General features: G+C 39.2%; 1 protein-coding gene and 1 pseudogene across 7 annotated transcripts in view; both read left to right on the forward strand.

The window, feature by feature from the left end:
- Window positions 1–15,625, forward strand: part of PMS1 (PMS1 homolog 1, mismatch repair system component) — a 128,184-nt gene that overhangs the window by 48,440 nt on the left and 64,119 nt on the right. The window lies entirely within an intron of this gene.
- LOC128590873 (neurotrophin receptor-interacting factor homolog) lies at window positions 13,272–15,138 on the forward strand (annotated as a pseudogene).

The raw sequence follows: 15,625 nt of genomic DNA on the forward strand, positions 1-15,625 counted from the left end.
TTAACAGGAACCCCTAAGAAAATGCACTATTTTTTCTCATGTGTTCAGTTAATGAAAATGAGTTCAAATCTAATAGCTTTTTAATTTGATATGTAATAATCATAATTGTATATATTTTAATTAAAAATAATAGATTGTAATTCTTTTGCTGTATGTTGAAGGTTAAGACAAAGGGCATTTTAAAAAATATGATTTCTCTGCAAAAATACTCTGAACTCAGTTCTTAGGCGTTCACATTAGGAAATCATTAACAGGTATTTGACAGTGTATGGTGCCCCATGATTGCATTAATGTACACAGCTATGATTTAAGAAAAAAAAAAAAAAGAGGTATTTGAGTAGCTCTCCAGTAGAGTACTTTGAAGTATTCTATTCGCCTTATAAAACTTAAAAGTATTTATTTTTATCTTAGTAGTAACCAGTCTAATCTGAATGGCCAGTAGCTCTGCACCACTCCTGCTTCTCATGCTTTTCTTTATTCATCTCCATGGGAACTGTAAAATAACAATCCTGAGACATGCAATCCATCTGATCTTTGCCCTTTTTGCTGGTTGATTTTTTTCTTTTCTACTGACTTCAGTCTTCTACCTTTAGTAAGTGAGACCAGGTATGAATATTAAAGAATTTCTGTAGTCAATGAATGAACCTTATTTCCTTAGCATATTCCTTTTATCTTAAGAAACAACATACTTAAGAGGTTAGTAGCTGTAAAACCAGTAATTACCTTTTATAACTCACTTTTTTTTACCTTATGACTATTGATTGATTAGGAAAACAACAAAAAAATCATAGCTTTAATGTTCATTTGCTCTAGATGGACAATATAGAAATCTGTGAACACTTTCACAAGCTTTTTACATTTATATTGCTTTAGTGTTGATAGTTTTTGAGTGACTGAATCACGGACTCACATTTCACCAGCTGTCATTTAGCTTCCATTTAAATGTTTTCTGTGTAAGATAAAACTACAGTTCAACCATCCCAATTTATACCTGTACATTTCGGGTTCTTGGATTAATTTCTGCTGTGGTGTGAATGTCCTTGCTTTACAGTTCCTCTTCATATCATCTAATGGGATTATATGTATGGAAGCGTAATTGTTAGCGGAGGAACAGAGTACAACAGAATTTTATTTAGGCATTGGAAAATTTATTCACTTTTAAAAAAACATTTTCAAGTGTTTAAAAACAATGTACTGTGGGCGGCACCTGTGGCTCAGCGGAGTAAGGCACCAGCCCCATATGCTGGAGGTGGTGCGTTCAAACCCAGCCCCGGCCAAAAACTGCAAAAAATAAATAAATAAATAAAAACAATGTACTAGAAATTCCACTTCTGGGTTTTCTAGCTGTAGATATTTTTCAGTGGATTAATATAAATATTTAAAATGATTTGTGTATTTAATAGTATGTTGTTTTGTATTGCCCTTACCTCTGTGCACTTCCCTTTTAAAACATTTTTTGAAACTAAAATAATGAAGTTTTCAGCTTTTAAAAAATTCTTTTACCAAGAACACTGACTAAATTATTTGGTTTAGTCTTCTCTTTCTCAGTCATCACTTCTCTTAACCTTAGAATAATCAATATTAAGTTTTCTAAATGGATTTACCCTCTTGGGCAAATTCTTTTTTTCTTTTTTTTTGTAGAGACAGTCTCACTTTATCATCCTCGGTAAAGTGCCCTGGCGTCACAGCTCATAGCAACCTCCACCTCCTGGGCTTAGATGATTCTCTTGCCTCAGCCTCCCGAGTAGCTGGGACTACAGGTGTCCACCACAACGCCGGCTATTTTTTTGTTGCAGTTCAGCTGGGGCCGCACTTGAACCCACCACCCTCGGTATATGGGGCCAGCACCCTACTCACTGAGCCACAGGTGCCCCCCTGGGCAAATTCTTTTAATGGCTTGTGGTGCTTCTGACTTAGAAATTTCTCAGATATCAAAAGTAGTATATTTAAATTGCTCTGATCAAGGTATTTCCTTTCCCTACCCTGTTATTAAAGTAGAATGTCATGTTCTCAATAAATACCTGCTATGTGTGATTGTGTGTGAATTGAAAGATCTTTTCATCTGAGTTTAAGAGTGGAACTTTGTTAAATAGTTTAAGAACACTTTGTGATACATTCAAGCTTTTATGTTTATCTTTACATTAGAAATATAAATAGCTGCTCTTATAAACGTCATAACACAGGGTCATGTAAAAATATAACAGAGCATATCCCAAGACTGAATTTTAATTCTGGTGTTTGTAGAATGTGCTAAAGTCGAAGAGCTGGGTGGTTGTTTTGTAAAATAGGATAGTAGAATGCGGCCTCCTCCCCAGTGGCTAATATTACATGGTACTTTCATTTTTAAGGGTACATACTTCATTTGGAATCAGAAAAGTCTTTTCTACCACATATAATTGTATACATATAATTCTTATGTATAAGTTTTATAAAAAAATACAGTTCTCATTTTGAGACAATGCCAGGGGTGCCAAAAGAAGTATACACATTTTAAGCACTGTTATTTATGAAATACGTTTTGAAGTTGAATTTATTGTAGTGACATGGAGTATGACATTTGCTTAAAAGATGGCATCAATCAAATGAATGCTAGGGTCACCATGCGACAGGCAGGATAGCAAAAGAAAACGGCGGAAGCACAGGTGTTGTTTGAAACGTGTAAGACCATTTTCAAGTGGTGTTTGAAATTAAAGAACGTCGTGGAAGTAAAACAGCAATGGAGGTGTGAGTATGCAACAGAACCGCTAACACGCCTAGCAGTGACACACATTGGTGATAAGTTTGAGACAGAGGTACTGTGTGTAGTGTGCACAAGGGAAGATCTGGGAGGCTCCACACAGCAACGTCCTGCGGCTTCTGCAGTGTGTTGGAACACTTCACTCACTCACCACTAATAAGCCAAACAATGTGCACATGAGACAGGAGTTAGCAATGCAAGCGTATAGCACATTCTTAAAGCAGCCAAATAGAACGTTTTCATCCAAGATCATTATGTATACTAAGATGTGAAAGCTCACCTTGATGAGTATTTGCCAAGACAATGGATAGGCTGTTTCCCCCATGTTCTTCTTTCTTCACACCCCTTGACTTCTGCCTTGGGGAACCTTACGGGATGTGATAAAAAACTGGCTACACTGGTGGTTCTTTGGGAGGAAATTGAAACAGCATGCGCAATGATACAAGTGGACACTTCATCGGTGTTGCTTAAGCGATAGTTTGCCGTAGTTAGATGTGTGTGGATGCTGATGGTAACGGCTTTGAGTACCTCTTGTGTTGCGTGACCAGAGACACGAGCGAACAGCAGCTTTGCCGTGGGTGTAAACTCGCTCCTGTAATTATTAAGTCAAGAAACAGACTACACGGGATGGGATGGCGTGTAGTGAAATTCTGTTTTTTGTTTTTTTTTTAATCATCCATTGTATTTTATTTTATTTTGTCATGTGCTCAACAGCATCTCTTTCCTTCTCTTCTCCCCGCCAGGTCACAAAGATAATTAAAAATAAAATCTACAAGGAAAATAATTTATAAAAGCACTCCCAGGCTCACACCTTCTACTCCTACAGTTCAGTTGGAAACTTTTTTCCCCCCCATACAGGAGGAATCACTGCTTCTCTCCTCCAACTCACTCCTGCTAGTCATAGCGTGGCAGAGCTGGGGCAGCAGTGGCAGTTAAAAATAAAGACATTGTGGTTTTGAAGCCATCTGCTACCTTCGCTCCCCAACTCTGCCTTCCCCAGGCAGTCCTCCAGGAGCCTATGGTAAGCTGGGGCTGTGGAGAAGCTACCTGTGGCCCAAAGCTCGTAGGGGAGGATGCTCTCAACCCCCATTACATGCGCCTCCCATTCTCCTAGAAACCCAAAAAAGAAAGATGGAGACCTCAGGACAGAGGAGAAAAATCCCAAGGGTTCACACAGTTACATGGAGTCTTTATAGCAAAGAGAACATTTAGCAGCTGAAATTCTTTATTCAGGGTTTTGATTTTATACCTTTCTAGTCACATACACACTTAATCTATTATCTGTTAGTTTCACCATTACCTCATTTTACCTATCTGAAATTTACTTGAAAGGAAATATCCTGTTACCATAACAACACAATCACTTTTGTAGTAAACATCTTCTAGACACTGACTAATCTCTGGGCAGGTATCTAAATAAAGATCGCAAAGAAGAAAGTAGCCACAGGGGAACAGAGTTAGTGGAAGAGTATCTTCAAGCTTTCACTTAGTTTACTCAGTATGAAGTAACGACTGTGTCTTTTCCTCAGGGCAGAGCACCTATAGACCTCTGTCAATATGTTGTTAACATAAGTCACCCTCTACCCTGTATCTCTGAGGAAGGGCGGCATGCCCTTTGATCTCAGGCTTCACGGGAATGGGTTTGTGGAATTTTTAACTCCAGGCAAGTCAACTCTGCTTGTGTCCCAGGGGGGCCCAGGCCCAGGTCCCTTAATCCTCTGGAAAAAAAGCAAGCCATTTTAAACTCACACTGAGTTCACTTTGTGTGCTTGATGTAGGATATGTTTACTTCTAAATACTATCCTACACTCTTGTAATTGTAGAAGTCAAACATGACTTGTATTATTGGTATATACTGAGTATTACAATTATAACGCAGTTTTTTTTTTCTTAAAATGTTTATACATTTTTTGGCACTCTATTTTCAGATGCGAAAGCAATAATTACCAATAAACAGTATAGGTGTAGGTATGGTGTGTTAGGTATAGAGAATTTGTCACCAATAGACATGTAGTACAGGAAATACTAAAGGAAGGTTTTAAAGGTCTTCGATGCATAATATATACTTAAAAGCTAAAAGATGTTTTGTTTTGTTTTTAAGATGGTTTTTTTTAAACTTTTATATTTACATTTGTATTTTGCCCTCTTGATTTCTGCCTTCCTTCCCCATCTGTCCACAACTATAGTTGAGGCCATTATATTTGTAATCTAGGAACCCAGTAGTGGGGAACATAGGTAAGTAAATGAATAATGATAATAAAATGAACCACCAACTGCCTAGAGAGGTTAGCAGGTTTTTCAGAAAAGATGATAATTTGAGTTTGAAGATGGTAGGAAGATGAAGAATATAGGTAATGAGGCATGGGAATATAACCTTTCAGCAAGAATAGAATGGTGGATGTAGATTTCAAGAGACAGTTGCTCTCTGTGTAACAGTGAAGGGGGGAAACCATAATTTTAAAAAATTTGTGGTTTTCTTTAAACTCATTGAGGAACTGTGTCACAGAGAAGTTTAAATGAATTAAATTCAAGAGAGACTATGCCTGACTAGAAAAGAAGTGGCCACTGCATTCCTGAAAGCATTAACTGAGTCAGAAGACATTGGTGGATGATTGAGCAGACCTGCTATGGATAAAAGCTCTTTTATGACAGTAGGAGAAACCAGCTAAACTTACAATAGTCACATGTGGCTGTTAGACTAAAATATGGCATCCTCAAACAGGCCTGCTCCGCCTTACACACTGGATCTCGTTAGGACTTCTGCTAAGTAAGCAGTGATGAAGAAAGTTGGGACTCAGCTAGAGAAAGGACCATCTTAAAGCCTTGCTAGAGGAAGAGGTCTGATTCCATTGTCAAGACACTTCTGAAACTAGAAGTGAGCCGGATCAAAAGGGGATACTCAGCCACAACTCCAATAAATTCCTGATTAGGTTGAAGGAATCTATTCTTAATTGTAGCTGCTTAGCAGGAAACAAAGTATATTCTCTAAGGGAAAATAGTATCTTCTTTAGTATTGTTTTATATACAATGGCTGGCAAAAATAAAAATTTGGAGAAACGTGAAGAAAGGAAAGTGGGATCCATTATCAAAAGAAAAAGTAGTGGAAGCAAACTCACAGATAACCCAAATGTTTGAATTAACAGATGAAAATTGTAAAATATTAAAGAATTTAGAAGGAAAAGTTGTCAAAATCAATAGGAAGCCAGAGAATTTTATCAGAAATGGAAACTAATGAGCCAACTGAAAATTCTATAATTAGGCTCGGCGCCTGTGGCTCAAGCAGCTAAGGTGCCAGCCACATACACCCAAGCTGGCAGGTTCGAATCCAGCCTGGGACCTGCCAAACAACAATGATGGCTGTAACCAAAAAAAAAATAGCCGGGCATTGTGGCAGGCACCTGTAGTCCCAGCTACTTGGGAGGCTGAGGCAAGAGAATCGCTTAAGCCCAGGAATTGGAGGTTTCTGTGAGCTAAGATGCCATGGCGCTCTACCCAGGGTGACAGCTTGAGGCTCTGTCTCAAAAAAAAAAAAAAAGAAAGAAAAAGAAAATTCTATAATTAAAAAATGTAGTGTATCTGAAGACTGTATCGATGGACTTAAGAGATTGGACATAGCGGGAGAAAAGATTTGTGAACTTGAAAACAAGTCAATAAAAAGGATGTAAACTGAACCCCAGGGAGAAAATAGAATGGAAAAAAAAAAAAGGGACCAGAGATTTATGGGACAGCATTAAATGGTCAAACATACATGTGACTAGAATCCCCAAAAGACAGGAAAGGGAAAGAATGGAACAGATCAGTAAATCAGAAAAGAAAATTCAACTTTTCCAAAATTGTTGAAAGACAAGAAGCCACAGACTCAAGGAACAGAATGAACCTGAAATGGAATAAATACAAAGAGAACAAAGGTAAGCATATCATCATCAAATCACAAAAACCACAGGAAATAATAAAGCAGTGAGAGGAAAAATACATGGAATTCCAGGGAATGAGAAGAGGAATGATAGCTGACTTCTCTTCAGAAGCATAGAAGCCCAAAGTAAATGAAATAACATCTTTCATGCATATAGAAATAAAATTGTTACCTAGAATTTTATAGCAGCAAAGATGTCCTTTAAAAAATTAGGACAAAATATGGGCGGCGCCTGTGGCTCAGTCGGTAAGGCGCCGGCCCCATATTACCGAGGGTGGCGGGTTCAATCCCAGCCCCGGCTGAACTGCAACAAAAAAATAGCTGGGTGTTGTGGCGGGCGCTTGTAGTCCCAGCTACTCAGGAGGCTGAAGCAGGAGAATCGCTTAAGGCCAGGAGTTGGAGGTTGCTGTGAGCTGTGTGATGCCATGGCACTCATACTGAGGACCATAAAGTGAAACTCTGTCTCTACAAAAAAAAAAAAAAATTAGGACAAAATAAAGGTAATTTAATGCAAATAAAATTGAGAGAATTTGTCACCAGTAGACATATAGTTCAAGAAACACTAAAGGAAGGTTTAAAAGCTAAAGGGAAATGCTTCCAGATAGCAACCCCAATCTGTAAGAAGAAAAGCCAAATGCTGGAAAATATGAAAAAATTAAGACTAAATTTTTTAAAAAATTAATTTTACAAAAACAATACAGGGTAGCCATAAAGTTTGTGACCATTCATTTGTTACTTAAAATTGCACACTAACTTTATGGCCACCCGTTAGATGGTGGTATTTATAGCATGTAGAAGTAAAATACACAAACATGACAGATACATTTTATTTATTTTGAGTCAGGGTTTCATTTGTCAGCCTCGGTAGAGTACTTTGGCATCATAGTTAACAGCATCTTCAAACTCTTGGGCTCAAGTGATTGTATTGCCTCAGCCTTCCGAGTACCTGGACTACAGTCACCTGCCACAGTTCCCAGCTACTTTTAGATATGGGGTCTCTCTCTGGTTCAGGGTAGTTTCTAACTCCTGAGTTCAAGCGGTCCATCCGCCCTGGCTTCCCAGAGCGTTAGGATTATAGGCTTGAACCATCACGTCTGGCCAACAAATACATTTTAAAAGGCAGGAAAATGAGTAGAATTATGCTATTATAAGATTGTTACATTGTGAAGTATAATTCATTTCATGGATTTCATTCAAGGTGGATAATTCAGTAGTATATATTACAATCTGTAGAGTAGCCAGTAAAAGTAATACAAAATATAACTAAAAAGCTATTGAAGTAGATAAAATAAAATCCTAAGAATGACATAGAGTTCCAGGAGAGGATTTGAGGGTAGTTGAAGTAGAGAATTTTGCGTAGGAAATAGAACCTTGGGTTTTAGGGAGTTTGCACCTTACCTCACTGGTGAGCCATTGAAACTTTTTTTTTTTTTTTTGATTAGGCATACGGGTCGGCGCCCTACTCCTTTGAGCCACAGGTGCCACCCGCTATTGTAACTTTTTTAGTCAGAGGATTGATACCATGTTAATTCACAAAATTAACTGGTAGGACATTGTAACTTCTACCATAAATTGTGTCTTACTATAAGATTTTATCTTGAACTACTAAGGTTTGAGGTTAGGGAAGACTTGACATAGATTTGAGAGAGATTTTTAGGATAGAAAAGGTAGACCTATATGGCTTATGTACTATTACAGTAATAGGCAAAGGGAAGAATGATTAAATCTATAATATCTATTTTTGGAAACTGTTGGATGTCTATGTTATATGAGAGAGGTAGCTTAAGTGTAGTATCAAACTTAAGGAGATAGGTAATGAGTTCGGGTATGTGTGAGGGTGATTTCAAGTGTTGGGGAGATTTAGTTGGGGATACTGAGTGAGCATCTGTATATAACTTAAACGAATGCTGAAAGTCTCAGGTATGTCTTAATAATTTTTTTCCCCTAACCACTAGACCATCTATCAAAGATTAAGCAATTCTAAGTTCTACATCTTGTTACTTTTTTTTTTTTTTTTTGAGATAGAGTCTCACTTTGTCGCCCTTGGTAGAGTGCGTGGCATCATAGCTCACAGCAACTTCAGCCTCTTGGGGTCAAGAGATTCTCTTGCCTCAGACTCCTGAGTAGTTGGGACTATAGGCACTCGCCACAATGCCTGGCTATAAAGAGATGGGGTCTCGCTGTTGCTTAGGTTGGTCTAAAACTCCTGAGCTCAGGCAGTCTACCTGCCTCGGTCTTCCAGAGTGCTGGGATGACAGGTGTAGCAATTTGGCCATCTTGTCACATTTTGATATTCCTGAAAACAGATTGTGGTTTACTATTAATGACCTCCCTGAATCCTTTTGGACAGATAACAGCCATGGACATTCTTATTGTTATATCAGTTGCTTTGCACAGTATTGGTATGTAGGTTATAATGAAAGTTTTGAGATACAGAAAAATCAAGAAATGTAAAATCCATGTGGGCAGAAACAAATGAAGCTCTCCTAGAAATACAGGTCAGTTGAGCAAGTTGAAACTTGAACAGGTGAGTCAGAAAGGACACTGTTGATCCATTTTACTTCACTTTAGAAGTGAAATAATGGATCATAATAGTCTGTCTCAAAAACTTTGATAGTGACCCATGTAATTCATGTGTTGATCGAAGTAATAAACAATTTCGTGTTTTATTATAACGAGTGCTTTTAAAGGGAAAATATGGCTACAAGTAGGTTAAACTGCTATCACCTGCAGAGTGTTGAAATTGAAGACACTAATGCTGCAGCCCTTTAATACAGTTCCTGTGGGTCAGAACCTACAGGTTGAGAACCGCTGCACTAGGGCATTTGCTATGTTCACGGAGCAGATGATAAATTTCAAAGCAATGAGGAAATAATGTGACAATTTCATATGTTACACAGGACTATTGTTAAGGCATTGTTATATCATGCTTTAATTGGAAGTGTTTTTTTCTTTTTTCTTTTTTAAAAAACACCGGCTATTTTTGGATGCAGTTGTCGTTGTTGTTTAGCTGGCCCAGGCCAAGTTTGAACCTGCCAGTCTGGGTGTATGAGGCTGGCGCTGTAAGCACTATACTATGGGCGCCGAGCTGGAAGTGTGTTGCTTCTTGTAGTACTCATGAAAACTGTTATTGGCATATGGGTAGTAGTTGAAGCTGTGGGAATGGAAGAAATGTCTAGAGAAAAGAGTGAGATAAGAAGAAGGCATAAAGGGTCTCAGACTAGGTTCTGGTGTGAATTCTGATGTGTGTTCCTCATGTAGCTGGAGAGGCAGAATGCATGTCTGTTCTGATTGCTAAATGTATGCACTCCTTCATCTCTGTCATCTTTTGCTCTAAAACTTGGCAGTGGCCTTTTTACTTTGCTTAAGACAAAGAACAGTAGCACCAAAGTGTTACTAGTAAGGAATATTATGATGTTCCAAGGAATTTAATCCAGTCTTTGGGAAGCAATGTGTGCAATTAGGCCAAGCAGATAATCTGCATAAAGTTAGAGGAAGACCAAAAAAACTGTTAGTAATGTAATAAGCTAGTGAAACACTAGATCAAGAAAAGTCAGAAAACATCAAATGTGAGCAGAAATATTAATATATAGCTTTTACTTTAGTCTTTCTCCATAAATTTTTTTTCTCCTAATCTTGTTTATTTCCTTTAGGAAATTTCCTTTCAAAATTTAAAAAAGTACCATGGAACAGTGCTTGTAACAGTCCAAGCAAATATGTGCTTTATTCCTATTATCTTATTTCTCTTTACTTTCTTCCTTCAATGCTTGAATTCATTTTACATTTTTTTGTTAGAATATTAATCATTGTTTTAGGTGCTAGGGATATAATAGTAAATATGGTAGATAAGCCTTTGCCCACAGACTTCTTGAATTCTAAAAGGGGAGGCAGACAAAAGTTTGTTTGTTTGTTTTTAATAGTAACAATTTCTTTTTTTTTTTTTTAAGTTTTTTTTTTTTTTTTTTTTTTTGTAGAGACAGAGTCTCACTTTATGGCCCTCGGTAGAGTGCCGTGGCCTTACGCAGCTCACAGTAACCTCTAACTCCTGGGCTTAAGCGATTCTCTTGCCTCAGCCTCCCGAGTAGCCGGGACTACAGGCGCCCGCCACAACGCCCGGCTATTTTTTGGTTGCAGTTTGGCCGGGGCTGGGTTTGAACCCGCCACCCTCGGTATATGGGGCCTGCGCCTTACCCGCTGAGCCATAGGCGCCGCCCAATAGTAACAATTTCTAAGAAGAAATAAAACATAGTTTCAAGTAGCAGTCTTTTTTTTTTTTTTTTCTTGAGACAGAGTCTCAAGCTGTCGCCCTGGGTAGAATGCTGTGGTGTCACAGCTCACAGCAACCTCAAACTCTTGGGCTTAAGCGATTCTCTTATCTCAGCCTCCTAAGTAGCTGGGACTACAGGCACCTGCCACAACACCCAACTATTGGTTTTTTTTTTTTTTTTTGCTGTTGTTGTTATCATTGTCATTGTTGTTTAGCTGGCCTGGGCTGGGTTCGAAACCTCCAGCCTTGGTACATGTGGTCTGCGCCGTAACCACTATGCTACGAGTGCTGAGCTGGAAGTAGCAGTCTTTGATAGGCCACTTAAGGATGGATTTTCTAAAGATACTAGGCTGAGGTCTAAAGGTTGATGAAGGAGTTAGCCATGCAAAGGTTTTGTGTGTATGTTGGGGGGGGGGGGCGGAGAATGTGTACAAAGCCCCTGAGGCACAAATGAGTCTGATACATACGCTGGAGGAATAGAATGAAGGACATTGGTAGGAGAGGAGATAGCTGTGGGCCAGGTTATGTAGGGCCCTTTAAGCTGTGTATTTCTTCCTTCTCATCTCTTTTCTCTAGTTAACCACTGTTACTAATAATAGTGTTTTGTTTTGCTTTTAAAAAGCCACAGTCACACTTTGCAGCGTAGTAGCATGACTGTAGACAACCTCCAACTTCTGGGCTCAGTTGATCTTCCTGGCTTAGACTCCCAAGTAGCTAGGACTACTAGTACATGGTACCACACCCAGCCAATTTTTTTTTAAGAGACGGGATCTTGATATGTTGTCCAGGCTGGTCTTGAACTCTTGGCTTCAAGCAGTCCTTCTGCCTTGGCCTCCCAAAGTACTGGGATTACAGATGAGAGCTACCACACTCAGCTCTGATATTAGTAGTGGTTTAAAATATTGAGTTACAAACTATTGCTAGGCTACTCTACATTATGTGTTTTTCATTTTACGAATCCATATTTAACAATTATGTTGCAAAGCTTACTCACATTATCTTCTGTTTACTTAAGCTTTCAAGATTTCTTTGTTCACCAAATTTATTTTCTATCTCCTTCGGTCATAAAATCTCTATTTTGATATAATCGTCATTTGTTTAGAGTTCATCTTTTCATGGTTTTCATCAAATATACTTGGGTTATATACTTCTGAACTCTGAACTCTTGCAGATCCAGAGATGCTTTCATTTTGCTCATGCACATGTCATAACTAGGTATAGGTTTCTTAATTTCCCCTTAATAGTTTATAAATTGCTAATGTAATAGGTTAGGAATTTTGATGTTAGTCTTTTCTTGTAGGAAACTTATTCTTTTTGTCTAAAAGTTTGCAAATTTTTTTTCCCCTAAAATTTAGGATTCTAGTGGATGCAGTTTCTTTCTTTCCCTCCCACCGCCCTTCCTTCCTTCTTTAAATATTTCTTGTAATGAAGTAAGTGCTTTAAATCTGCATTCAAGCCTTTAACTCAAGAAGAATTTATTGTTATTTATTTAATTACATTTCTGTTTGTTTCTTTGCCTTCTCTTGAAATTTATGGTTTTATGCTAGGGATTCTGAGCCTCATGTTTTTCTTATGATTGTCATTTCTGTGGTTTTGCCCTTTTTTATAAGTAGTAGGATAAAGATCGACTTATTGCAGCAAATTTTAGGCTTTTTGACCCTCATTCACAATAAGAAATATGTTTCACCTAGCAACCTAGCTCACACAAATCTAATCAAGACGGAAAGTTTATGAAACTAATGTCTGTGATGCACTCTATTCTCTGGTCTACTTTAATCTATGTTATTTAAAAAGAAAAACGATGCTAGTTGCTGTATATTCCAACTCAGTCCCCCCGGGGACATTTGGCAATATCTGGGATTGTTGTAAATGAGGAGGGTGCTATTGTCATCTAGTGGGTAAGAAGCCAGTGATGGTACTGAACATTCTTCAATGCACAAGATAGCCTCCACACAGATAATCTTGTCAGACATCCATAGTGCAAAAGTTGAGAAATCCCATATTATGTTGATTTTTTTTTTCTTTTTTTTTTTACTTCTCAGTGCAGTGTTTCTCAATTCTGGCTCTGCATTAGAATCACATAAGGAGATTGATTTAGTAAGTCTGAGATTAGCTGGTGAGTAGAGATTTTAAAAGTTCTTTAGTGTTGTAAAAAATGAGATTTATTGATTGTGAGGCGTGCACCGGGACTTCACCCATTCCCGAGACAGACAGATTGAGAGGGAGAAAAGTATGGCCTTCAGGCTTCCGACTACCTAGTCCTGTGATATCAGCTTTCCAAGCCAGATGTGGTATTTCAGTTAGAGGAAGCAGAAAAATTCTGGCCGTTGGAGAGAGGAATTCCTCAAGATACCTTTCCAGTTCTTGACCTGCAGAATATCTTGGGCCTCAAATCAAAATTCAACTGGGTCCTCTTCCTGCTGAGAATCCCCTGATGAACATTGAGGTTGTTGAGGTCCGCACACTGAACCAGGAGGTAGCTGGTGCCTGGAATGCTCAGATTTGCGCTGTCTATGCTGAAGATGGGGTCCTGAGTCCTGACATTCTCAAGGAGCCAGTACAACAGCTGGGCAAGCATCCAGCTGATCCTGAGGCCGCTCGTCAGAAATTTCGGCAATTTCATTATGGGAATGTGGTAGGTCCCCGAGAAGCCCTCACCCACCTTCGTGAACTCTGTCACCAGTGGCTGGAGCCTGACGTTCACTCCAAGGAGCAGATGCTAGAGTTGCTGGTGCTAGAGCAGTTCCTGGGTATACTACCTGGGAAACTCCGGACGTGGGTGGAATTACAGCACCCAAAGGACTGCAAAGAGGTGACAGCCTTGGTGGAGGATGCCACTTGGATATCTGAGGAGGAAGCACCACCTGCCCAGCCTTCAAAGGACCCCAGCTGCTGTCTCAAGGTCCCTGCCCAGCAGGAAAAGAAGCAGCAGAAGGCTACAGCCATCCAGCCAGAGATAGTCCTGCCTGAAGAAGCAGTGACTTTCCAGGATGTTGCTGTGGACTTTTACTTGGGAGGAGTGGGGGCTGCTGGGCCCAACACAAAGGACTGAGTACCATGATGTGATGCTGGAGACATTCGGGCACCTGGTCTCTGTGGGATGGGAGACTACACCGGAAAGTAAGCAGTTAACTCCAAATTCTGACATTCCTGAGGGAGAACCAGCCCACAGCCTGAAAGTACAAGAATTCTCAAGGGATTGCGCCACATGTTCCATCTTGGGAGATGTCTTGCAGCATGTGGACCTGAATGTCCCAGACAAAGTTTTGAAACAAGTGGGGTCTGCTCTGGAAAAAGTCCTCCCTCTGGTGGAGCCTTGTGAAAACCCCAAGTCCCAGGCAAACACTTGTCTTGACACAAGTCAGGTTTTGCTCCAGAAGGTGTCTCCTAAAAAACGTTTGCACAAACGTGGCTCACAGGTTAAGAACATCAAACATAATTCACATATAAAACATCAGAATTGTTGTGGAAGACAAAAGGCCAAAGAAGGCATTGGTTGTAGGAAAACCTTCAGCCGGAGTGCTAAGCAGATTACATTTATAAGAATTCACAAGGTGGGGCGGCGCCTGTGGCTCAGCGGGTAGGGTGCCGGTCCCATATGCCGGAGGTGGCGGGTTCAAACCCAGCCCCGGCCAAATTAAAAAAAAAAAAAAAAGAATTCACAAGGGGAACCAAGTTTGCAGGTACAGTGAATATGGTAAAATGTTTCGGAACCCAAGATACTTTTCTGTGCATAAGAAAATCTGTGGGAAAGGATTTGTTCAGAGCTCTTCCCTTACACAGCATCAGAGTTCATTCTGGAGAGAGACCAGTTGAATGTCAAGAGTGTGGGAGGACCTTCAATGATCGCTCAGCCATCTCCCAGCACCTGAGAACTCACACTGGAGCTAAGCCCTACCCATGTCAGGACTGTGGAAAAGCCTTCCGCCAGAGCTCCCACCTCATTCAGCATCAGAGGACTCACACTGGGGAGTGCCCATGTGTGTGCCACAAATGTGGAAAGGCATTTACCCATAGCTCACACTTTATTGGGCACCAGAAAACCCACAATAGGAGAAAGTGGAAGAAGAAACAGCCTATGTCATAGCTCTCAAACCAGTTGAAGAGACAGTGCCTTTTCAACTTGATCCTGCAATAGAACATGCATTTGGATGGTTGGGAATTGGGACTGAATGTGAAAAAAGCAGAGGTAGGACATTCCCCAAACCAAAGAACCACTGGGGACACCACCATTCTTTAATTAGAGTAAAGAAAATGAGGAGTCGTTGATGTATTAGGGAAAAAGATTTAATTTTTCAATCAAAAAAAAAAAATGAGACTTATTATGTAGAGACTTATTATGTATAGCCATGGCAAACATTTAGTCTAATTTCATGTGATAGTGTTATTACTTTTTCTTTTAAAATGAAAGTTTTTTTATTACTCTGATAATAAAGCAGTATAATTTTTATACCTTTATTCAATGTTTAATTTATAAGTAAAAAAAATCCTCTCTTTGGATTAGCTTGTGTTTTTTTATATTTGTTGAAGATGAGGTCAATTAAACCAGATTACCTATTACTTCTAAGAATTTTTAGTGAAATAATTAAGATTATCACATATGCTGTGTGGTCTTAAACTACCATGTATTGTATGTTAAAGTGCATAATAAGCATCATCCATAGGTGGGTTGAACACCTGCAGATTTCTTATGATGCTGCATTCTGGT

Source organism: Nycticebus coucang, chromosome 7, assembly GCF_027406575.1.
Source record: "Nycticebus coucang isolate mNycCou1 chromosome 7, mNycCou1.pri, whole genome shotgun sequence".
In the NCBI taxonomy this organism is placed as follows: Eukaryota; Metazoa; Chordata; class Mammalia; order Primates; family Lorisidae; genus Nycticebus; species Nycticebus coucang.